Source organism: Phyllobates terribilis, unplaced genomic scaffold (genome assembly GCF_046119375.1).
Source record: "Phyllobates terribilis strain yellow unplaced genomic scaffold, ASM4611937v1 Scaffold_5__5_contigs__length_657084704, whole genome shotgun sequence".
Classification (NCBI taxonomy): Eukaryota; Metazoa; Chordata; class Amphibia; order Anura; family Dendrobatidae; genus Phyllobates; species Phyllobates terribilis.
The window spans coordinates 593,205,698-593,231,601 of NW_027362765.1; the positions used below are offsets into that span (position 1 = coordinate 593,205,698).

General features: G+C 45.6%; 1 long non-coding RNA gene across 1 annotated transcript in view; it reads right to left on the bottom strand.

The window, feature by feature from the left end:
• Window positions 1-13,417: 13,417 nt before the first annotated feature.
• Window positions 13,418-25,904, bottom strand: part of LOC141271357 (uncharacterized) — a 41,783-nt gene continuing 29,296 nt past the window's right edge. Inside the window, exon 2 of the long non-coding RNA XR_012321909.1 lies at window positions 13,418-14,359. This is a non-coding gene — a long non-coding RNA (uncharacterized lncRNA). The remainder of the gene's footprint in view (window positions 14,360-25,904) is intronic.

The window sequence follows — 25,904 nt, forward strand, 5'->3', positions numbered from 1 at the left end:
CCATGGCATCGTACCATAGTTTACTGGAAATATTCCAGGCTGGTAGGAGGCAAGCAAATTCCCACAGAAAAGTACCAGCAGTAATATTCAGGGACCCTTGCTTGTAGAAGGCGGAGACAACACCGGGACAAACTGACGGCTGGGGACTGAGCATGGACACGAGGCAAGAGGCATGAGGTTGTGAAAAGCTTCCGCCTCCACGAGCCTAAAAGGCCACATTTCAAGTGAAGCAGCTTTAGTGGACTTCCTGGGAGAAATGACACCCAGAGTAGATATGGTTTCCCTCTATGCCAGTCCTTTCAACGAGCTAAATACCACTCTCAGCAAAAAAAGCTGCGGACTGGCTCTGTACCATCCCTGGCCACATTCACCTGTCCACGTGTTTGTGGTTAGGCGGTCCTTCTCAGTAAGTGTGAAGGGCACGGGTAATGTTGTGGGACCCGTGCTTGTGGAAAGCGGAGACGATACCGGGAAAAATAGTGGTGGCTGGGGACCGAGTATGGATACCCGGTCGCCGCCGCCATAAGACTGTGGACAGCTTCCACCTCCACGAGCCTAAAAGGCCACATTTCAAGTGCAAGCAGCTGTCAAAAATTTGGCAGTATAGTATTGCAGCCTATGGGTGGGTGGATGGGTGGCTGGCTGCATACTTGCTCTTGCATTCCAAGGAATGGGGTAGGGACAACTGAACGCTGCACTGGGACAAGGACGTGGACGGTGATTGTTGTAAGTCTGCAGCGACAGGTGCATGGCGGGAGGCATCTTCGCATGCGCCAAGGATCACTTATGATGGGCACACTTTTAGACAGTGACCTGGACGTCAGAAATGCTTCCAGAGGTCTTCCCCATGCTGTTCCCATGTCTTTTCAGCACTGTATGCATGTGTCTGATGATATCTCACACACCACATGGCCAGATAAGGTTGTAAAATGTTAAAATGACATTTCCCAGTGAATACAGTTGAAAGCAATGCAAAAGTGCAAAAACGCATCAAAAACGCTATGTGTGAACATAGCCCAAGGTGTGGGGGAGTATTTTTGGTTTTGGTTATTTATTTTGCCTTATATACAAGTCATTACCCTGGAAAGGATATTTATTTTGCCTTATATACAAGTCATTACCCTGGAAAGGATGTGGAGGAGTATTTTTGGTTTTGATTATTTATTTTGCCTTATATACAAGTCATTACCCTGGAAAGGATGTTCCTTAACATATTTCCCAGGAAAATCCATTTTAGTTTAGTTTTTGTATGTTTTATTGTGAGTCCGTAAAAGTGGCGTAATACTCTGACAACGTTATTGACAGCATTGACCTGGGAGTCAGAGATGCTTCCAGGGGTCTTCCCCACGCTGTTCTCATGTCATTTGAGCACTGTTCCCGTCGATTTGGGCAATTTTTAGGCCCTCTGCAGACCGCCGGGGGGAGCCGCCTGAAAAATACTCGAGTTTCCCATAGACTTACATTGGGCTCGTTGCTCTGGTCGAGCACCCGAGTATTCCAATTTGCTCGACCCGAGCAACGAATACCTGAGCATTTTAGTGCTCGCTCATCACTAATCATAACCTACTTGTATTCACCTATGGCTGATGCTAATAATGAAAGCTGCTGTGCCATCTGCCTGTCTGACTGTCTGTTGACTGTTTTATACACCCATCTGTTGCATCAAGTATGATTGGCCCCTTGACTTCAAACGGACATCTACTTCCTTTCCTCCTGGTTATTTCTACTATAGTACTGCTGCTTTTATTGCTGGCCCTATATTGCTAGACATCTCCTTGCCTGTACCTTCCCAATTCACTACCATGTAGCTTCTTCTGCTTCCACTGCACAGCCACACCAGACACACATCTATTGACTGCCTGTCCACTGTGTTTTACAGTTATAGACTGTTCTGCTTCTGACGGAGCTGCCATTGCTGACTCTACACTGTCAGATATTTTCTTGCCTATCCCATCCTAAATCTGTACTTTGGGGCTTTTGCGTATGCTACTGCCACTGCACAACCATACCAGTTACACATCCCCTGTCTGCTTGTCTAGAATGTACTACTGCTGGAGTTGCCATAAATGGTCAGATATCTCCTTGCCTGTCCCATCCTAATTTTCTACCGGGTGGCTTCTGCTGCTGCCACTGCCACTGCAGATTCCACAATCATTGGGGAACTTTCGGCGAAAATGGAAAATTCCAAACAGTAAGGGTTCTATCATGTCTAATAACTTGCTTTCCCTCAGTGTATGCGCAGATCAATACTCTATCTCAGATGTATACTACACTTTCTCAGTGATATGAAAATCTGTCTTCACTGAATACAGAATCTATAGCTTTTACCCCTGAATTCAGATTGAAAGATTAATCCTGGAAGAGGAAGCTTTTTCTAAGATATTATTAGTGGCTTATTTTCATATTTTCTGTCACTCTATTTTTCGGACAATAAGATGCACTTTCCCCTCCCCCAAATTTGGGAGGAAAATGGGGGTGAGTCTTTTAGTCAGAATGTAGCTTACCAGGGGGTGCGGTGGCAGTGGTGTGGGGTTACAGGAGGCAAGGTTGCAGCTGCAGGAAGCTGGCGGTAGCAGGAGTTGGGTGATGCTGGGGGCCCTGGGCTGGGAAGATGGGTTGCCTTGGCGGTGCGAGGCTTCGGGCCCTGGGCTTTAAAATAATGCTGGCAATGAGGCAGGAGTGGAGTCACCACTCTGTATATTGGTTTCCTGGTGGTGATCTTCAGGGAAATGGCCACTGGAGGCGGCTCATGCGCAGATATAGATCTTGTTCTGCTTCATTGCCAAAATTGTTTTGAAGGCCAGGACCCACAGCCTCGCACCGCTGGGACACCCCTCCTCCCAGCCATGGCCCACAGCTTCACCCCACTCCTGCTGCCATCGCCTTCCTGTGGCAGCGACCCTGCCTCCTGTGGCCCCACTCCACCACCGCCGGCCCCCTTTGGTAAGCTAAATTAAATAATACAAGATGGACCCGATTTTAACATTAACATTTTTTTTCTCTTTTTTCCTCCCCAAAATTTGGGGTGCGTCTTATAGTCCAGTGTGTCTTATAGCCGGGGGGTCTTACAGTCCGAAAAAACGGTAATTTATTAACTAAGAGTTAACACAATGGTAACTCTTTAAGCAACTGTAACTTCTTATTAGATCCTGTGGTTCACCTGAGTATTGAAACCATTAAGGATTAGTGTTGAGACACCCCCGTAGTATTCGAGTTCGGTTTGGTTCGTCGAACACCCGTATGTTCGCCGAACTGTTCGTCGAACACCTTCGAACACCATTAAAACCAATGGCAGGCAAACAAAAACACATAGAAACACATAGAAAACACCTTCAAAGGTGTCCAAAAGCTGACAAGCTGCTCAGAACACACTACTAACACATGGAAAAGTGACAAGTACATAGAGTCATGCGAAAAGAAAAGAGGTGGAGAAGTAAAAGGAGGGGGAGACACAGATATAGGCATGTCATGCCCTCTAAAACCAAAAAAGTGTGAAGCCGACACGGCCAGTCCGTTCCTGCCCGTGCGACCTCCGTGTCGCCGGGTTTGTGCCAGAGCCGCGGTTGACCTTGACGGCCAGCCCCCCTCTCCCAATACTGGTGCCTGTCCACTGGGGGGTCGAGCGAGCCCCCCTGTGGTGGAGGCAGGTCTAATCTTTTTAATTTAAATTGTCTCTCTAATTTGAATGAGTACGCTTTAAATCCTTTTACAAGGATCTATTGAAGGGCAAGTCTCATGGCAGCAGCCACGGTAATTCCAGCTCCAGTAGCGTCCACTAAAGCTGCTGCTGTTAAAAAGCTTTTATAAGGATCAAGCTTGGCTGTCCACCGCAAGGCGTCCTACCGCCAGTCCCAGTCCCTGTGCCTTGGGGTGCCTCCCGATGCTCTTCACTGAGTGTCCCGGGGGCCCGAATCATTTCCTTTGAAAAAATTAAGTGTCCAAACTACAGGTGGTGTAGCTTGCTTAACAGCTGGGATAATCCGCTGACTAGCAGACACTGCTACTAGGCACAAAGTATTTCCTGGGCTAGATGCAGTTAAAAATTTGTAATTAGATACTCTCGTTGGATGCTGAGAAAGCATTCCATAGAGTCTCCTGGCACGCCATATATTATTCTCTTAAAAAGCTTGGGGTAGGGGTCTAGGGGACCCTTTTATAGGCAAAATCACGGCCCTGTATCGCAATACGTCACCTAGGCTGAAGATAAATGGAACATTTTCATCACCTTTCATAATCACCAATGGGACAAGGCAGGGATGTCCTCTGTCCCCTCTCTTATACATCCTAGTGACGGAGCACCTGCTCTCATCAATTCGCCATAACCCCAATATTAGGTGGATTGAGGTGGGAGGCACCGAGTACAAGTGCTCTGCATTTGCTGATGATGTCCTTGTATATATCACTCAATCACATATATCCATCCCTGCTGTTATGGCTGAAATAGATCACTTGGTTACATGGTCAAATTTTAAAATCAATGCAGCAAAGTCTGAGGGCCTCGATGTCTCCCTCCCCAAATCCATACAGGATTCCATCCAGTCCAACTTTCCCTTTGCCTGGCCCTCACAGGGTATCAAATACTTAGGAATTCGTATTGATAGAGACCTCTCCCGTCTATGTTATCTTAATTTTGGGCCCTTTATTGAATAACTCCATACAGACCACGGTTGGCAAGTTAGAACTGTAAGATTCACTACGTGAACCACTGGTGTTTTGTGGAAAAGCACATGTACACTGTGTTCCAAATTATTATGCAAAAAGTGTTTAGGAGTGATAAGGTAAGAATTTTTTTGTTTGGCTGTTAAACTCATTGATGGTGATGTGTGTCAGGGCTCTTTATATCACTGTAAGCAATTGCAGACACCTGTGCTAATTAGTTTAGCAGGTGTGTCCAATGAAAGGCAAGACTACTTAAGAAGGCTGTCCCACATTATTAAGCAGCCTACATTTCTGCCAAAATGGGAAAGAAAAAGGATGTGTCGGCTGCTAAGAAGCAAAAAATTGTGGAGTGTTTAGGTCAAGGCATGACTACCATCAACATTGCCAAGACACTTCATCCTGATCATTGCACAATCAAGAAGTATGTAGCTGATTCACAGTACACACGTGTGCGTGCTGATAAGGGAAAATTGAGGACTCTTTCCTACAGGCAATTACGTCAGGTTAAAAGAACAGCGGCAAAAAAGCCTTGTCATAGCTGCAGACAAGTTTTTGAAGCTGCTGGTGCCTCCAACATCCCCCGAACAACAAGTTGCAGGGTCTTTCAGAGGTTTGCAGCTGTGCGTAAGCCATCCTGTCGACCTCCGCTATCCACTGTACACAAGCAGAAACGGCTCCAGTGGGCCAAACAATACATGAAGACTGACTTCAAAACTGTTTTGTTCACCGATGAGTGCCGTGCAACGCTCGATGGTCCAGATGGATGTAGTGGAGGATGGCTGGTTGATGGACACCCCATGCAAACATGGCTACGGCGCCAACAAGGAGGAGGTGGAGTAATGTTTTGGGCTGGAAACATGGGGAGAGAGATTGTCGGCCCCATTAGGATCCCTGAAGGGGTGAAGATGAACTCCATAATGTATGTGGAGTTTCTCAAACAGCACTTCCTGCCATGGTTCAAGAAGAAGAACCGTGTATTCCGCAGCAAGATCATTTTCATGCATGATAATGCACCGTCTCATGCTGCACATAACACATCTGCATCTCTGGCTGATATGGGCATAAAAGGGGACAAACTTATGGTGTGACCCCCATGCTCCCCTGACCTCAACCCCATTGAGAACCTCTGGAGCAGCATCAAAAGGAGTGTCTATGATGGCAGGAGGCAGTTCACATCGAAGCAACAGCTCTGGGAGGGTATTCTGTCCTCATGCAAAACAATTGAAGCAGAAACCATCCAAAACCTGACAAATTCAATGGACAAGAGAGTTCAGAAGCTCCTTTCGAACAAGGGGTCCTATGTGCAAATGTAACATCTCCTAGATTAAAGTTTTGAGTTGAAGACTGTTTGATTTCAGTTTCTAATAACCTGCTAATGCTTATAATTTCAAAAATGACCATTTTTTTGTTCTTTATTAAAATGAAAAGGTTGATCGAAGAGTGTGGGGGATCTAAGAGTGTGGCAACCCAGTAGTCAGGATTATTTCGAATTCTGACAATCTGAGGGTCATGTTGCAGGTAGTGCAGCAAGAAGGCACTCATGTGTCTTGCGCATCTAGGAGCCCCAAAATTATTTTCCGGGCTAGATGCAGATAAAAATTATTATTAATTTGAAAGCTGGTGGAGCTTAGTATAGATGGCCTAATAGAATCAGTACTGCAAACTGCTACAAGGCCCAAATTATTTTCCAGCCAAGATACAGATAAACATGATTAGTAATTTTAAATTTGGTGGAGTTTAGTATAGATGGCCTAATAGAATCAGTACTGCACACTGCTACAAGGTCCAATTTATTTTCCAGCCAAGATACAGATAAACATAATTAGTCATTTTAAATCTGGTGGAGTTTAGTATAGATGGCCTAATAGAATCAGTACTGCACACTGCTACAAGGCCCAAATTGTTTTCCAGCCAAGATACAGATAAACTTGATTAGTAATTTTAAATCTGGTGGAGTTTAGTATAGATGGCCTAATAGAATCAGTACTGCACACTGCTACAAGGCCCAAATTATTTTCCAGCCAAGATACAGATAAACATGATTAGTAATTTGAAAGCTTAAAACTGTTGGTGAGGTGATTTTAACAAATCATCAAGCTTTTACTCTCCCCAGGATGAAACAGGGGTAGAAAAGTCGTTTCGGATCCATGATTTGTTCATCTTTATGAACGTGAGTCTGTCTACATTATCAGTGGAGAGCCGCGTGCGCTTATCTGTCAGCACACCACCAGCAGCGCTGAACAAACGTTCAGACAGAACGCTGTATGCGGGGCATGACAAGATCTCCAAGGCGTAAGTGGCGAGCTCCGGCTATTTATCCAGATTGGAAGCCCAAAAAGAGCAAGGGTCCAGTGACACAGTCATGGCTTCAATGTTTACTTGGAGATACTCCTGTACCATCGTCTGTAGGCATTGACTATGTGTCTGACTTCTTGTCTCCTGTGGCCTTGCAAAGGATGGGCTAAAAAAGTGGTGAAATGATTCTGCAAAATTGATGTTACCAGCAGATACTGTGTTTCTGTTACGTTTTGAGTGCTGAACACTCGACGGTCCCACGGTTGGCAAGTTGGAACTGTGAGATTCACTACGTGCATCACTGGTGTTTTGTGGAAAAGCACATGTAAGATTCTGCAACAGTCTCTGCTGATACTCCTGCATGCGTGCATCTCTTTCTATGGCAGGAATAATTTCTGCAAATTTACTTTTGTACCAGGGATCTAACAGTGTGGCAACCCAGTAGTCAGGATTATTTCTAATTCTCACAATTAGAGGGTCATGTTGCAGGTAGTGCAGCAAGAAGGCACTCATGTGTCTTGCGCATCCAGAAGCACCAAGTCCCTGTTGTGTTGGTGGGGAGGTAACAATCATGCCTCCTTCCTCTGCCCTCTCCCCCCAACCTTGCACAACAGAAATGTGATCACGGTCTCCCTCATCTGATGAGTCTTCCATCAGTTCGTCCTCCACTTCTTCCTGGGCTACTGCACCTTCCTCACTAGTTTGGCTGCTACCATGCGCCCTGGTAAAACCATCTCCCCCACCCTCACATGCCTGCCGCCTTGGTGCTGCCGACCGTCTGGACCTTGCAGATGTTAGCCCTTCCGCATACAACTCCTCCTCCTCTACTTCCTCCACCTCCTCTTGTGCAACCACCTGACTCCGAATTCTGTTTAACATGTGCTCCAGCATGTAAATCACCGGAATAGTCATGCTGATAATGGCATCGTCAGCACTCAACATCTTCATCGCCATTTCAAAACTGTGCAGAAGGGTGCATAGGTCCCTGATCTGAGACCACTCCTCCAGCGTGATTTGCCCCACCTCTGGATCTCGTTGGCTCAGGCTATACGTCAGAAAGTATTGCACCAGGGCTTGTCGGTGCTGCCACAGTCGCTGCAACATGTGCAGAGTTAAATTCCACCGGGTAGGCACATCGCATTTTAGCCAGTGAAGTGGCAGGCCCAACGACTTATGTAGAGATGTAAGTCGCTGAGCTGCGGGATGCGAACGGCGGAAGTGAGCACACAGCGACCGTGTCCTCTGCCGAAGGCCATCTAGTCCGGGATAGTGGGCTAAAAATTGCTGGACAATCAGGTTCAACACGTGAGCCATACAAGGCACGTGTGTTTCATTGCCCCGGCGAAGGGCCGCACCATGTTTGCAGCATTGTCGCACACGGCCTTCCCTGGTTTCAGGTCCGGTGGAGACAACCTTTCAAGAAAATGGTTCTCCAGAGCTGACCACAACTCCTCAGCTGTGTGACTCACATTTCCAAGACATTTCAAAGTAAAAACCGCCTGATGATGTTGAGCCCTGCTGCCAGCATAGTAAGGAGGTGTGCAGGATCCCTTCTGCGCAGTTAGAAAGCTTGTGGCATGACCAGACAGGCTTTGGGTGCAGGTGGAGGACCAAGAGGAAGTTGAGGAGGCAGAAGCAGTGGAGGAACTTCGAGATAAAGAGGATTGACGCACAACTCGTGGGGATGGCAAGACTTGGACAGCAGCCCCTTGTCCTGCTGTCACCATAGTTATCCAGTGCCCAGTCAGCGACATGTAACGCCCCTGTCCATGCCTACTCGTCCAAGTGTCTGTCGTGAAATGCACCCTGTCACACACAGAGTTTCTCAAAGAAGCAGTGATGTTGTGTGTGACATGCTGGTGGAGCGCAGGCACACCTTTCTTTGAGAAGTAGTGCCGACTGGGCATCTGGTACTGGGGCACTGCGACGGACATAAGGTCTCGAAAATCCTCTATGTCCACCAGGCGGAAAGGCAGCATTTCTGTAGCCAAGAGCTTGCAGATGGTGAAATTCAACCTCTTACCTTTCTCATGGCTAGGAGGAAATGGACTTTTTCTTGTCCACATCTGAGGGACCGAGGGCTGGCTGCTGTGCTTAGACGGGGTTGAGAGGGGTGTCCCCGTCAAACTGCCTGTCTGTGAGGAAGATGCAGGCGGACATGTTAGGTTGCCTTGATCCAAAGGTGGTGCTATCGATGTCGGACAGCGCTCAACACCAGCTGGTGTTTCCACCTCCAAAGAAAATGATGACCTACCAATCACGCTGGCTGTTGCGAGTAAAGAAGTGGCAGGTCTGCGTCCCAAAACAGGTGTGACTGCTGTCCCCCCAGTCACAGAGGATGAAGAGGCCGCGGATGCACAAGATGCGGCAGACGGTGGTTGGCCCGGCCGGCTAGGCCGCATTGTAGCACAGTAAGCTTCCCACTGCAACTTATGCTTCATATCCATGTGCCGGTTCATGCATGAAGTGCTCAAACTATGTATTTTTTGGCCTCTACTTAGCTTTTGCTGAGAAATGTTACAGATAACACGAGTTGGGTCATCTTTATCGATTTGAAAAAATGCCCAGGGTATGCAAGGCTTAGCACCCATGCGACCTGAAGAGCCACCACGACTTGTGGTCAGAGGCAGAGTTGTGTTTGAGGATGCAGTTGTTGACGTGCTTCCAGTACTACGTCTCTGTCCAGGAAGGCGCAACCTGACCTCGTCGTCACTAGCATCCTCCTCCACCTCCTCTGCTGACCTCATCGACTGGCTGACTGTGGGTTGACAGTAAGTGGGATCTCCAACCTCGTCATCATCACCTTGTGTGTTATCACACCCGTCGTCCTCAGAGCCAACCTCTTCCTGCCCTGACAAAAAACTAAAGTTGTCTCTCCAATCAGGTATTTGAGTCTCATCATCGTCTTCCTCATTGTCTCCACCAACAGGAGTTACAGTTTGGGAACGAGGGTCTACATTATGGTCAGAACCTTCTGCGTCTGGTCCTGGATCCGACTCATAAAGATTCTGGGCATCAGTGCAGATCATTTCCTCGTCTGGATTCACAGAAGCTCTGGAGCCGACCTCTGATTCCCAGGCTATAGTATGAGTAAACAGCTCTGCAGACTCAAACATCTGTTCTACCCCATACTCAGCTGGGCAGCTGGAGACTTGGGAGCTGTGAGGAAGCAAGTGCAATTGGGGTGACACCTCTGAGGACTGGAGTATTTGTGATGTTGAAATTGAGGTGGAGGAGAGCCCACTTAAAGGAGCACTTGATATCCGTTGAAGCACCTGCTGTTTTTGTGCCTCATCTGAAATTTGTAGCGATTGGCGTGGCCGTAAGAAAGGGATCTTATCACATTGTCCGCTAAAAGAAGTAGACATCTTAGTTTGGCTGGAAGATGGTCTTTCTTCTGTAGATGATACTGTTGCTTTAACACCTACCCCACGGACACAACCTTTTTTTCCCTTCCCAACACGCCTATTCCCCTTTCCACCAGCAGCAGGCCTTTTTCCACTCATTTTGGTGGTTAACTAATTCACAACTCTGGAGTTGTTTGCACGAAAAACAATGGATGGGAACCGAGCAGAGCTGAGTGGCCAAACTGTGGTATTAGCCCAAAAGTATTGGCTGGGTTAGATGCAGATAAAAATTATATTGAATTTGCAACCTGGTGGAGGTTAGTATAGATGGACTAATAGAACAAGTCCCACAAACTGCTACAAGCCGAAATATTTTTTCAGAGCTAGATGCAGAAAAAAATTATATTGAATTTGCAACCTGGTGGAGTTTAGTATAGATGGATTAATAGAACAAGTCCCACACACTGCTACAAGCCGAAATATTTTTTCAGAGCTAGATGCAGGAAAAAATTATATTGAATTTGCAACCTGGTGGAGGTTAGTATAGATGGACTAATAGAACAAGACCCACACACTGCTACAAGCTGAAATATTTTTTCAGAGCTAGATGCAGAAAAAAAATTATATTGAATTTGCAACCTGGTGGAGTTTAGTATAGATGGACTAATAGAACAAGTCCTACACACTGCTACCAGCCGAAATATTTTTTCAGAGCTAGATGCAGATAAAAATTATTTTGAATTTGCAACCAGGTGGAGGTTAGTATAGATGGACTAATAGAACAAGTCCCACACACTGCTACAAGTCGAAATATTTTTTCAGAGCTAGATGCAGAAAAAAATTATATTGAATTTGCAACCTGGTGGAGGTTAGTATGGATGGACTAAAGGAACAAGTCCCACACACTGCTACAAGCCGAAATATTTTTTCAGAGCTAGATGCAGAAAAAAATTATATTGAATTTGCAACCTGGTGGAGGTTAGTATAGATGGACTAATAGAACAAGTCCCACACACTGCTACAAGACGAAATATTTTTTCAGAGCTAGATGCAGAAAAAAAATGTATTGAATTTGCAACCTGGTGGAGGTTAGTATAGATGGACTAATAGAACAAGTCCCACACACTGCTACAAGCCTAAATATTTTTTCAGAGCGAGATGCAGAAAAAAAATATATTGAATTTGCAACCTGGTGGAGGTTAGTATAGATGGACTAATACAATGATGCTATGCCCAAAATGTTTTACTTCACTAAGTGCAGTAAAAAAATTGGTATTCTATACACAGGTGGTGTAGCTTGCAACACAGATAGGCTACTCCACTGACTAACACACACTGCAAGAGGCCAAAAAGGATTTGCTTTGCTAGATTTAGCCAAATGCTGTGAAAAAAACTTTCACAGCACTAAAACAGACCTGCCTGGCAAAAAGTGATAGGAACTGATGTAACCTAGCCCTCAAAAGGACTGCAATTACAATTCGTTTTTACTCCCAACCTATCTATTTAAGAGCACAGACCTGCCTGATAAAAGTGATAGGAACTGATGTAACCTAGCCCTGAAAAGGACTGCAATTACAATTAGTCTTTACTCCCAACCTATCTATTTAAGAGCACAGACCTGCCTGATAAAAGTCGTAGGAAATGATGTAACCTAGTCCTTAAAAGGACTGCAATCACAACTATTCCCTACTCCCAAGCTATCTGTAGATTTGTGCGAAAATTGGCTTGAAATTAACAAAGTATAGCGCACACAGCAACAGCGGTGCCGTCTAACACGCAGCTGCAGCAGTGAGAAAATGGTGGCGACGGGGAAAATGGCTGGGTCTTATAGGGCAAGGGCATGTGACATACACTGCCAATGACACATGCTCTTGCTTGTGTGAAAAAAAACAGTTCGCTCCGTGTGTGCGCTGCTGATAGGCTGACAGATTGCACCTCCCCACTGTAAATGCAGCAAAGAGAAAAAAAAATGGAGATCTTCATTATTTCTGCAGAGATTCATCCCCTGCCCCTCCCCCCACCCCGCTGTACACTCAAACTGCGTATTAACATTAATTTTCACTGAGAAAAAATCCAGTTATGATTTTGGTGCACGAACAGTTATCGAACATAACCTCGAACAGCCGAATTTTTTTCAAATTGTTCGTGTTCGCCGAACGGCTCGAACACCGCTCAAAACAGCTCGAATTTGAGATTGGCGAACAGTTCGAGTCGAACACCTCTCATCTCTATTAAGGATATACTGCCTCATAAACTGACAGCAATGAAATAGCTTCTGGTGTCATTGTATGTGCAGTTGTGTTCATTAACATTGAACTGTATGAATTCCATTGGTGTGTGATAAATTTCTTTTAAATGCAAACTATATTATGGTAGGTGCACATGGCATCCTTTAGACACCAGCATAGCCACTGAGTTTTTAGGCGATATTTTTCCTGAAGCATCTTCTTTTTTGACACTTCTTGTGGTCGCGTCACCACCGACATTTTCTATTTTCCAAATTGTGTGACACTGAGTCACTTCTCATGGCCAAGCCGTGAGGTTGGATAATCAAGGAGTCCGAGGTCAAAAAGCCAGGAGGGTACGTCATAAACAAAAAGGAGAGACAAAAGCGTAGTCAGGTAACATTCCGAGGTCAGAATACCAAGAGGATAGCAGATCAGAGCAGAAGGGGTTAAACAGACAAATGGTCAGAATGAGGTCCAAGGTCAGGTAACGAAATATCAATTCACAGAACACAAGACACAGAGAGACAAACCTCACACAAGCTGAATGTACGTCTGGCAGAGGTCTTGCTGTAGCCTCACAGTTAAGTAGCTGGGCAATCAACTGGGATATGAAACACCTGGAAATAGCCATCGCCTCCCGGTCTCAGATTGGTCGGCCATTCTGTCAATCAACATACTGACAGCTCAGCACGCCTCTGCACCAGACTGGACAACAGAGCTGTCAATGAAAGTACTGAAAGCTTCAGCACGCCCCTGCACCAGATTGGACGGCTGATCTGTCAGTAACCGCATCCCAGACACACTAAGGCGTGTAACCGTGACAATTGTATCTATTAATAGTGAGGGATGCTTGAAATGATTTAAAGAAGTTCCAAAACACTGAACATATACACAGATGTATTTTATTTATTTTTCAAGTAATTTATATAATTTGCACGTATTCCAAAATACTTGCATCATTTTGGTTTCTGAAACTGATAAGTAGGTGCCACAGGATATATATATACTACTCATTTAATAAAATAGCTTAGCAAAGCATAATAAATGCATTAAAAGTAGAGTATCTCAGCATATCACAATAAATAAATTGAATATTTGCATAACAGCAACATGCAACAAGGATACAATAATTATGCCAGATGAACAGTTGTCTACAATGGGCTGGACAAAATGTAACTCAATGCAAAATTGAGCAGTCGAGTAATGGAAGCAGTTGAATTTGGATCTGAAGGAGAGACCTGTTTCTGCATGACAGGATGGGTATTACTTTTCCATGTTTGAAGATAAATCCAGAGTTTGAGAACAAGTTTGAACAATCTGAAAAAAAAAGTCTGAAATTGCTTTTTGGAGAGCACGGTGTCTTTATAAAATTCATCTTGATACTGCAATATGACTTGACTCATCTTGGTAAATTCAAAAACTGGTGTCACATTATCAAGAAAAAAACTGAGGTACTATGGGAAATTAATGTTGGCTTGCTTCAATCCCATGCTTAAAGTTCCCCAATAATGTGTTTCTCAAATCATAATAGAAATCACTGGGTGACTTTCACTGTTGTAAGGATTACCTTGTTTGGTGTTAATACTTGTTGCAGTGTTTCTATACATATTCCTATAGCTGTACCACTGAAGTGTGGTATTTCAGCTGGGTTTGTTATACAGTCCCATTTAGTGAAATAACCGGCACGTGCTTCCTTCTCCAGAAAATGAGAATTCCTGAAGGTAGCAGTACTAAGAAATACATTGCTAACACTGTGAGCAAGATGAGAAAAACAATGACCCATGGTTCCAGGATAGCAGACACCATAATTCTTTGAAATTAGCGAACACCCTGTAAAAGAGATGAGAACAATATTTATACTTTATACTTTAGGCTTAGACTTAGTACAAGAAGTCACATAATACATGACCATAGTAACACAACAAGGAGGTGTACAGGCTGGAATGATATCCCGGCCCTTAATTCTTAGTGCTTGTGTGTCAAAGTACAATTTAGTAGAACTATTTTAATTATATACTAAAGGTTGGTAATAAACACCCGAATCCTTTAAAGGGAAACTATCACATTCAAAAACATTATTTACCTGCTGACACAGTACTAATCAGTAATAGAGATGAGCGTTGTTCTACTCAAACTGTTCGCCAATCTCAAATTCGAGCTGTTTTGGGCGGTGTTCGAGCCGCTCGGCGAACACGAACAATTTGAGAAAAATTCGGCTGTTCGAGGTTATGTTCGATAACTGTTCATGCACCAAAATCATAACTGGATTTTTTCTCAGTAATGATGAAAATTAATGTTAATACGCAGTTTGAGTGTACAGCGGGGTGGGGGGAGGGGCAGGGGATGGATCTCTGCAGGAACAATGAAGATCTCCATTTTTTTTTCTCTTTCCCGCATTTACAGTGGGGAGGTGCAATCTGTCAGCCTATCAGCAGCGCACACACGGAGCGAAGTGCTTTTTTTCACACAAGCAAGGGCATGTGTCATTGGCAGTGTATGTCACATGTCCTTGCCCTATAAGACCAAGCCATTTTCCCCGTCGCCACCATTTTCTCACTGCTGCAGCTGCGTGTTAGACGGCACCGCTGTTGCTGTGTGCGCTATACCTTGTTAATTTCAAGCCAATTTTCGCACAAATATACAGATAGCTTGGGAGTAGGGAATAGTTGTGATTGCAGTCCTTTTAAGGACTAGGTTACAGCATTTCCTACGACTTTTATCAGGCAGGTCTGTGCTCTTAAATAGATAGGTTGTGGGAGTAAAGACTAATTGTAATTGGAGTCCTTTTCAGGACTAGGTTACATCAGTTCCTATCAGTTTTTGCCAGGCAGGTCTGTGCCAGTGCTGTGCAAGTTTTTTTCACAGCATTTGGCTGAATCTAGCAAAGCTAATCCTTTTTGGCCTATTGCAGAGTGTGTTAGTCAGTGGAGTAGCCTATCTGTGTTGCAAGATATACCACCTGTGTATAGAATACCAATTTTTTTACTGCACCTAGTGAAGTAAAATCTTTTGGGCATAGCATCATTGTATTAGTCCATCTATACTGACCTCCATTAGGTTGCAAACTGAATCTAATTTTTTTCTGCATCTAGCTCTGAAAAAATATTGGGCTTCTAGCTGTGTGTGGGTCTTTTTCTATTAATCCATCTATACTGACCTCCATCAGGTTGCAAACTGAATATAATTTTTTTCTGCATCTAGCTCTGAAAAAATATTGGGCTTCTAGCTGTGTGTGGGTCTTGTTCTATTAATCCATCTATACTGACCTCCATCAGGTTGCAAACTGAATATAATTTTTTTCTGCATCTAGCTCTGAAAAAATATTGGGCTTCTAGCTGTGTGTGGGTCTTGTTCTATTAATCCATGTATACTGACCTCCATCAGGTTGCAAACTGAATATAATTTTTTTTGGCATCTAGATCTGAAAAAATATTGGGCTTCTAGCTGTGTGTGGGTCTTGTTCTATTAATCCATCTATACTGACCTCTATCAGGTTGCAAACTGAATATAATTTTTTTCTGCATCTAGCTCTGAAAAAATATTGGGCTTCTAGCTGTGTGTGGGTCTTGTTCTATTAATCCATCTATACTGACCTCCATCAGGTTGCAAACTGAATATAATTTTTTTCTGCATCTAGCTCTGAAAAAATATTTGGCCTTCTAGTAGTGTTTCGGACTTTCTCTATTAGTCCATCTATACTGACCTCCATCAGGTTGCAAATTAAAAATAATTTTTATCTGCATCTACAGTACCTCTGAAAAAATATTTGGGCTTCTAACTGTGTGTGGGACTTGTTGTATTAGTCCATCTATACTGACCTCCATCAGGTTGCAAACTGAATATATTTTTTTCTGCATCTACCTCTGAAAAAATATTGGGCTTCTAGCTGTGTGTGGGACTTGATGTATTAGTCCATCTATACTGACCTCAATCAGGTTGCAAACTGAATATATTTTTTTCTGCATCTACCTCTGAAAAAATATTGGGCTTCTAGCTGTGTGTGGGACTTGTTGTATTAGTCCATCTATACTGACCTCCATCAGGTTGCAAACTGAATATATTTTTTTCTGCATCTACCTCTGAAAAAATATTGGGCTTCTAGCTGTGTGTGGGTCTTGTTCTATTAATCCATCTATACTGACCTCCATCAGGTTGCAAACTGAATATAATTTTTTTCTGCATCTAGCTCTGAAAAAATATTGGGCTTCTAGCTGTGTGTGGGTCTTGTTCTATTAATCCATCTATACTGACCTCCATCAGGTTGCAAACTGAATATAATTTTTTTCTGCATCTAGCTCTGAAAAAATATTTGGCCTTCTAGCAGTGTGTGGGACTTGTTCTATTAGTCCACCTATACTGACCTCCATCAGGTTGTAAACTGAATATATTTTTTTCTGCATCTACCTCTGAAAAAATATTGGGCTTCTAGCTGTGTGTGGGACTTGTTGTATTAGTCCATCTATACTGACCTCCATCAGGTTACAAACTGAATATATTTTTTTCTGCATCTACCTCTGAAAAAATATTGGGCTTCTAGCTGTGTGTGGGATTTGTTGTATTAGTCCATCTATACTGACCTCCATCAGGTTGCAAATTGAATATAATTTTTTTCTGCATCTAACCCAGCCAATAGTTTTGGCCTAATACCACAGTTTGGCCACTCAGCTCTGCTCGGTTACCATCCATTGTTTTTTTGTGCAAACAACTCCAGAGTTGTGAATTAGTTAACCACCAAAATGAGTGGAAAAAGGCCTGCTGCTGGTGGAAAGGGGAATAGGCGTGTTGGGAAGGGGAAAAAAGGTTGTGTCCGTGGGGTAGGTGTTAAAGCAACAGTAACATCTGCAGAAGAAAGACCATCTTCCAGCCAAACTAAAATGTCTACTTCTTTTAGCGGACAATGTGATAAGATCCCTTTCTTACGGCCACGCCAATCGCTACAAATTCCAGATGAGGCACAAAAACAGCAGGTGCTTCAACGGATATCAAGTGCTCCTTTAAGTGGGCTCTCCTCCACATCAACTTCAACATCACAAATACTCCAGTCCTCAAAGGTGTCACCCCAATCGCACTTGCTTCCTCACAGCTCCCAAATCTCCAGCTGCCCGTCTGAGTATGAGGTAGAATAGATGGTTGAGTCTGCAGAGCTGTTTACTCATACTATAGCCTGGGAATCAGAGGTCGACTCCAGCGCTTCTGTGAATCAAGACGAGGAAATGATCTGCACTGATGCCCAGAATCTTTATGAGTCGGATCCAGGACCAGACGCAGAAGGTTCTGACCATAATGTAGACCCTCATCCCCAAACTGTAACTCCTGTTGGTGGAGACAATGAGGAAGACGATGATAAGACTCAAATACCTGATTGGAGCGACAACTTTAGTTTTTTGTCAGGGCAGGAACAGGTTGGCTCTGAGGACGACGGGTGTGATAACACACAGGGTGATGATGATGAGGTTGGAGATCCCACTTACTGTCAACCCACAGTCAGCCAAGAGATGAGGTCAGCAGAGGAGGTGGAGGAAGATGCTAGTGACGACGAGGTCAGGTTGCGCCTTCCTGGACAGAGACGTAGTACTGGAAGCACGTCAACAACTGCATCCTCAAACACAACTCTGCCTCTCACCACAAGTCGTGGTGGCTCTTCAGGTCGCATGGGTGCTAAGCCTTGCATAGCCTGGGCATTTTTTCAGATCGATAAAGATGACCCAACTCGTGTTATCTGTAACATTTGTCAGCAAAAGCTAAGTAGAGGCCAAAAAATACATAGTTTGAGTACTTCATGCATGAACCGGCACATGGACATGAAGCATAAGTTGCAGTAGGAAGCTCAGTGTGCTACAATGCGGCCTAGCCGGCCGGGCCAACCACCGTCTGCCATATCTTGTGCATCCGCGGCCTCTTCATCCTCTGTGACTGGGGGGACAGCAGTCACACCTGTTTTGGGGCGCAGACCTGCCACCTCTTTACCCGCAACAGCCAGCGTGATTGGCAGGTCATCATTTTCTTTGGAGGTGGGAACACCAGCTGGTGTTGAGCGCTGTCCGACATCGATAGCACCACCTTTGGATCAAGGCAACCTAACATGTCCGCCTGCATCTTCCTCACAGACCGGCAGTTTGCCGGGGACACCCTTATCAACCCCGTCTAAGCACAATAGCCAGCCCTCGGTCCCTCAGATGTGGACAAGTAAAAGACCATTTCCTCCTAGCCATGAGAAAGCTAAGAGGTTGAATTTCACCATCTGCAAGCTCTTGGCTACAGAAATGCTGCCTTTCCGCCTGGTGGACACAGAGGATTTTCGAGACCTTATGTCCGTCGCAGTGCCCCAGTACCAGATGCCCAGTCGGCACTACTTCTCAAAGAAAGGTGTGCCTGCGCTCCACCAGCATGTCGCACACAACATCACCGCTTCTTTGAGAAACTCTGTGTGTGACAGGGTGCATTTCACCACAGACACTTGGACGAGTAGGCATGGACAGGGGCGTTACATGTCGCTGACTGGGCACTGGGTAACTATGGTGACAGCAGGACAAGGGGCTGCTGTCCACGTCTTGCCGTCCCCACGAGTTGTGCGTCAATCCTCTTTATGTCAAAGTTCCTCCACTGCTTCTGCCTCCTCAACCTCCTCTCGGTCTTCCACCTGCACCCAAAGCCTGTCTGGTCATGCCACAAGCTTTCTAACTGCGCAGAAGGGATCCTGCACACCTCCTTACTATGCTGGCAGTAGGGCTCAACGTCATCAGGCGGTTTTTACATTGAAATGTCTGGGAAATGTGAGTCACACAGCTGAGGAGTTGTGGTCAGCTCTGGAGAACCAATTTCATGAATGGTTGTCTCCACTGGACCTGAAACCAGGGAAGGCCGTGTGCGACAATGCTGCAAACCTGGGTGCGGCCCTTCGCCGGGGCAATGTCACACACGTGCCTTGTATGGCTCACGTGTTGAACCTGGTTGTCCAGCAATTTTTAGCCCACTATCCCAGACTAGATGGCCTTCTGCAGAGGGCACGGTCGCTGTGTGCTCACTTCCGCCGTTCGCATCCCGCAGCTCAGCGACTTACATCTCTACAGAAGTCGTTGGGCCTGCCACTTCACCGGCTAAAATGCGATGTGCCTACCCGGTGGAATTCAACTCTGCACATGTTGCAGCGACTGTGGCAGCACCGACAAGCCCTGGTGCAATACGTTCTGACGTATAGCCTGGGCCAACGAGATTCAGAGGTGGGGCAAATCACGCTGGAGGAGTGGTCTCAGATCAGGGACCTATGCACCCTTCTGCACAGTTTTGAAATGGCGACGAAGATGTTTAGTGCTGACGATGCCATTATCAGCATGACTATTCCGGTGATTTACATGCTGGAGCACATGTTAAACAGAATTCGGAGTCAGGTGGTGGCACAAGAGGAGATGGAGGAAGTAGAGGAGGAGGAGTTGTATGCGGAAGGGCTAACATCTGCAAGGTCCAGACGGTCGGCAGCACCAAGGCGGCAGGCATGTGAGGGTGGGGGAGATGGTTTTACCAGGGCGCATGGTAGCAGCCAAACTAGTGAGGAAGGTGCAGGAGCCCAGGAAGAAGTGGAGGACGAACTGATGGAAGACTCATCAGATGAGGGAGACCTTGATCACATTTCTGTTGTGCGAGGTTGGGGGGAGAGGACAGAGGAAGGAAGAATGATTGTTACCTCGCCACCAACACAACAGGGACTTGGTGCTCCTGGATGCGCAACACACATGAGTGCCTTCTTGCTGCACTACCTGCAACATGACCCTCGAATTGTGAGAATTAGAAATAATCCTGACTACTGGGTTGCCACACTGTTAGATCCCCGGTACAAAAGTAAATTTGCAGAAATTATTCCTGCCATAGAAAGGGATGCACGCATGCAGGAGTATCAGCAGAGACTGTTGCAGAATCTTACATGTGCTTTTCCACAAAATACCAGTGGTGCACGGAGTGAATCTCACAGGTCCAACATGCCAACCGTGGGACCGTCAAGTGTTCAGCACTCAAACCGTAACAGAACCACAGTATCTGCTGGTAACATCAATTTTGCGGAATCATTTCACCACTTTTTTAGCCCATCCTTTGCAAGGCCACAGGAGACAAGAAGTCTGACACATAGTCAACGCCTAGAGACGATGGTACAGTAGTATCTCCAAGTAAACATTGAAGCCACGACTGTGTCACTGGACCCTTGCTCTTTTTGGGCTTCCAATCTGGATAAATGGCCGGAGCTAGCCACTTACGCCTTGGAGATCTTGTCATGCCCCGCAGCCAGCGTTCTGTCTGAACGTGTGTTCAGCGCTGCTGGTGGTGTGCTGACAGATAAGCGCACGCGGCTCTCCACTGATAATGTAGACAGACTCACGTTCATAAAGATGAACAAATCATGGATCCGAAACGACTTTTCTACCCCTGTGTCATCCTGGGGAGAGTAAAAGCTTGATGATTGGTTAAAATCACCCTACCAACCGTTTTAAGCTTTCAAATTACTAATCATGTTTATCTGTATCTTGACTGGAAAATAATTTGGGCTTTGTAGCAGTGTGCAGCACTGATCCTATTAGGCCATCTATACTAAAGCTTCACCAGATTTAAAATTAAAAATAATTTTTAGCTGCATCTAGCCCGGAAAATAATTTTGGGGCTCCGAGATGCGCAAGACACATAAGTGCCTTCTTGCTGCACTACCTGCAGCATGACCCTCATATTGTCAGAATTCGAAGTAATCATGACTACTGGGTTGCCACACTCTTAGATCCCCCAAACTTTTCGATCAACCTTTTCATTTTAATAAAGACCAAAAAAATGGTCATTTTTGAAATTATAAGCATTAGCAGGTTGTTAGCTCCTTGTTGGTGCTGTAGCCGTGTTTGCATGGGGTGTCCATCAACCAGCTATCCTCCACTCCATCCATCTGGACCATCGAGCGCTGCACGGCACTCATCCGTGAACAAAACTGTTTTGAAATCAGTCTTCATGTAATGTTTGGCCCACTGGAGCCGTTTCTGCTTGTGTAAAGTGGATAGAGGAGGTCGACAGGATGGCGTATGCACAGCTGCAAACCTCTGAAGGACCCTGCATCTTGTTGTTCGGGGGACGTTGGAGGCACAAGCAGCTTCAAAAACTTGTCTGCTGCTATGACAAGGCATTTTTGCCGCTGCTCTTTCAACCTGACGTAATTGCCTGTAGGAAAGAGTCCTCAATTTGCCCTTATCAGCACGCACACGTGTGTACTGTGAATCAGCTACATACTTCTTGATTGCCAAGACACTTCATCCTGATCATCGCACAATGTTGATTGTAGTCATGCCTTGACCTAAACACTCCACAATTTGTTGCTTCTCAGCAGCCGACACATCCTTTTTCTTTCCCATTTTGGCAGAAAATGTAGGCTGCTTAATAATGTGAGAGAGCCTTCTTAAGTAGTCTTGCCTTTCATTGGACACACCTGCCAAACTAATTAGCACAGGTGTCTGCAATTGCTTACAGTGATATAAAGAGCCCTGACACACATCACCATCAATGAGTTTAACTGACAAACAAACAAATTCTTCCCTTATCACTCCTAAACACTTTTTGCATAATAATTTGGAACGCAGTGTACATGTGCTTTTCCACAAAACACCAGCGGTTCACGTAGTGAATCTTACAGTTCTAACTTGCCAACCGTGGTCTGTATGGAGTTGTTCAATAAAGGGCCCAAAATTAAGATAACATAGATGGGAGAGGTCTCTATGAATAGGAATTCCTAAGTATTTGATACCCTGTGAGGGACAGGCAAAGGGAAAGTTGGACTGGATGGAATCCTATATGGATTTGGGGAGGGAGACATCGAGGGCCTCAGAATTCGCTGCATTGATTTTAAAATTTGACCATGTAACAAAGTGATCTATTTCAGCCATAACAGCAGGGATGGATATATGTGATTGAGTGATATATACTAGGACATCATCAGCAAATAGAGAGCACTTGTACTCGGTGCCTCCCACCTCAATCCACCTAATATTGGGGTTATGGCGAATTGATGAGAGCAGGTGCTCCGTCACTAGGATGTATAAGAGAGGGGACAGAGGACATCCCTGCCTTGTCCCATTGGTGATTGTGAAAGGTGATGAAAATGTTCTGACGCACCCCCTGGGCCTTGGGACACCCGGAGCCGGACCCTTTTTGGTGGATGCTGGTGGTTGTAGTCTTCGTGGCGGCGACCCGGTTCCGTGGCTCAGGGCGGTCAAACCAGTGGCGGAACTATTTATGTGGTTTTGATGTTTAAATGTCCGACTACGCCACCCGTGGATTGCGGTCAGAGTGAACCGCTGCTACAGGGCAGACCGCTGAGGCTGGTGTTGTGGGTGCAGCAGAGCGTAGCATAACTCCCCACGGGAGGAGTATAGCCTCAGGGCAGTGTATGCGGAGGATGGGGGTGATGGTGCAGGGCAGCAGCAGTAACGACACGGAGTCAGTGATGCAGTCCAGGGCCTTTACTCACAGTTCTTATTATCCAGACCACGTCTGCAGGTAACGGCTGCCCACGTCGTACTGTGCTCACCAGTTGAGGGGCTCAGACAACTCCCAGATAACTTTGGAGCACTTCACAGTACCCCCTTTGTGTGTCCTTTGTCTGGCCTTTCTTACCAACACTTCTGTCCGGCTGCCTCGGGCCTCCTCTTGGTAACCTTGGCGCCAGTTTCCCTGACCCTATGTGGTGCCTTCCTAGCGGGTGTAGCGAGGGGCTGCGCCACATAAAATGTCAGAGCCTCCGGTTTCTAGCTGAGGGTCGTTTCCTGCCTCCACTAGTTCGGGGACCGGTCTCCCCCTTTGGCCTGACCCCTCCACGCAGGTGGATTCGGGCGTGCGGTGGCGACTCGCCCGTCCGCACCCCTGGGATCCCTTCATTCCTCGTTCCTGGAGCCTTCTCCGCTCCTCTTCCTTCCTTCTCCCTCTTCCAGGCCTGGGCCTCTGTTACTAGGCCCGCCTCCGGAGCAGAGCTCATGCAGAGCCCCTGCTCCCTGCCACTTCTGCTCAGACTTCTCTGCACTGAACTAAGATGGTGCCCACCTTTTATACTCCCTTCTCAATGCACCCAGGAACTGCTTCCTCCCTGCTCCTGCACTACAGGGTTCCCCTTCCTCAGTGTTCCCTCCCCCCACTCCAGCCAGGGACAGGGACTGTCGTGCCCATCTCAGGGGCATATTGGTCGCCCTGCCCCACGGCAATGTGGTGTAATGCATGCAGGTGTCGGGTCCTGATCCACACTCCATCCTTACCTGAGAGTGAGATATCACACCTCTGGGTGAGGTGCAATACGTCTGTAGCAACCGAGCTCTCAGGGTGCTACAGTTCCATTTATCTTCAGCCTAGGTGACGTATTGCGATACAGGGCCGTGATTTTGGCTATAAAAGGGTCCCCTAGACCCCTACCCCAAGCTTTTTAAGAGAATCATATATGGCGTGCCAGGAGACTCTATGGAATGCTTTCTCAGCATCCAACGAGAGTATCTAATTACAAATTTTTAACTGCATCTAGCCCAGGAAATACTTTGTGCCTAGTAGCAGTGTCTGCTAGTCAGCGGATTATCCCGGCTGTTAAGCAAGCTACACCACCTGTAGTTTAGACACTTAATTTTTTCAAAGGAAATGATTCGGGACCATGGGATACTTAGTGAAGAGCATCAGGAGGCACCCCAAGGCATAGGGGCTGGGACTGGCAGTAGGATGCCTTGCGGTGGACAGCCGAGCTCGATCCTTATAAAAGCTTTTTAACTGCAGCAGCTTTAGTGGACGCTACTGGAGCTGGAATTACGCGGCTGCTGGCATGAGACTTGCCCTCCAATAGATCCTTGTAAATGGATTTAAAGTGTATTCATTCAAATTAGAGAGACAATTTAAATTAAAAAGCATAGAGCTGCCTCCACCACAGGGGGGCTCGCTCGACCCACCAGCGGACAGGCACCAGTATTGGGAGAGGGGGGCTGGCCGTCAGGGTTCACCGCGGCTCCGGCACAAACCCGGCGACACGGAGGTGGCACGGGCAGGAGCGGACTGGCCGTGTCGGCTTCTCACTTTTTGGATTTTAGAAGGGCATGACATGCCTATATCTGTGTCTCCCCCTCCTTTTACTCCTCCACCTCTTTTATTTTCGCATGACTATATGTACTTGTCACTTTTCCATGTGTTAGTTATGTCTTCTGAGCAGTTTGTCAGCTTTTGGACACCTTTGAAGGTGTTTTCTATGTGTTTCTATGTGTTTTTGTTTGCCTGCCATTGGTTTTAACGGTGTTCGAAGGTGTTCGACGAACAGTTCGATGAACAGTTCGGCGAACACACGGGTGTTCGACGAACCGAACCGAACTCGAACACTACGGGGGTGGCTCAACACTAATCGGTAAGTGAATTCCATTTTAAATATATTGGGCTACATACTGGAAGAGTGGATGAAAATGTAGTTATATTCTCTCTGCAACTGCTCACTAGCAGTCATCTGGGTGGTGCAGGGGGCTGTAATAGTCACCGGTTACTACACAGTGATTTCACTGCAATCATTCCCTCTGCATCCTGGCTGACAACCTCCTCTGCACATACTGTACATACCATAAATGCTGCAGAGCTGCAAATGCAGAAAAAGTGCTGGCGAGTGATAACAGTGTGTTCAGTTCCCTGCACTGCCCCAATGATTGGAAGTGTGCGGCTGCAGGGAGAATGTGACTTCATTTACCTGTGCTCCCAGTAAACCAGTCTAACGTGATTTAAACTCTATTTATTTGCACATTTATACTGCAAGTAAATATTATTTTTGGAGGTGATAGGTTCCTTTTAAACAAATTTTCCAAAAAATTGTTTTGTAGGTCATACTAGTATTTTTACAAATTTTTACTTTTTGAAAAATACATCTGTGTCCTGTGTCACTGTCCTTAAATTTTACAATGAATGAGGACAATATAAATCTGTTTGATTTAGATTGAGTTCTCAACAGAATTATTCATACAAGCATACAATAGAAATTTAAGTTGCATTCACACCACTGTCTAGTATGTGCCTGTATATTTTGTCTTTCGTCAAGAAAAATATGGTATCTACGAGGGTCAGTCAATAAGTAATGCCTCCTATTTTTTTTCTCCTTTTAATTGGCAAGAAATTCAAATGCAATTACATAGGTTGAAAACCACAACATTAACGATTAATTTGACACTTTTCATTATAATCTCCATCCATTTCCACAGTCTTGGTCCACCGTTTAACAAGGGCATGTATTCCAGCATGGTAAAAAGCATTGTTGGGACCCACCGTGCACAAACTTTTCTGTATCCCAGTTGTCCAATAATTTTCATCACACTGGCTTTACTGAGGCAGATAATGCCACACAATTCATCTGCAG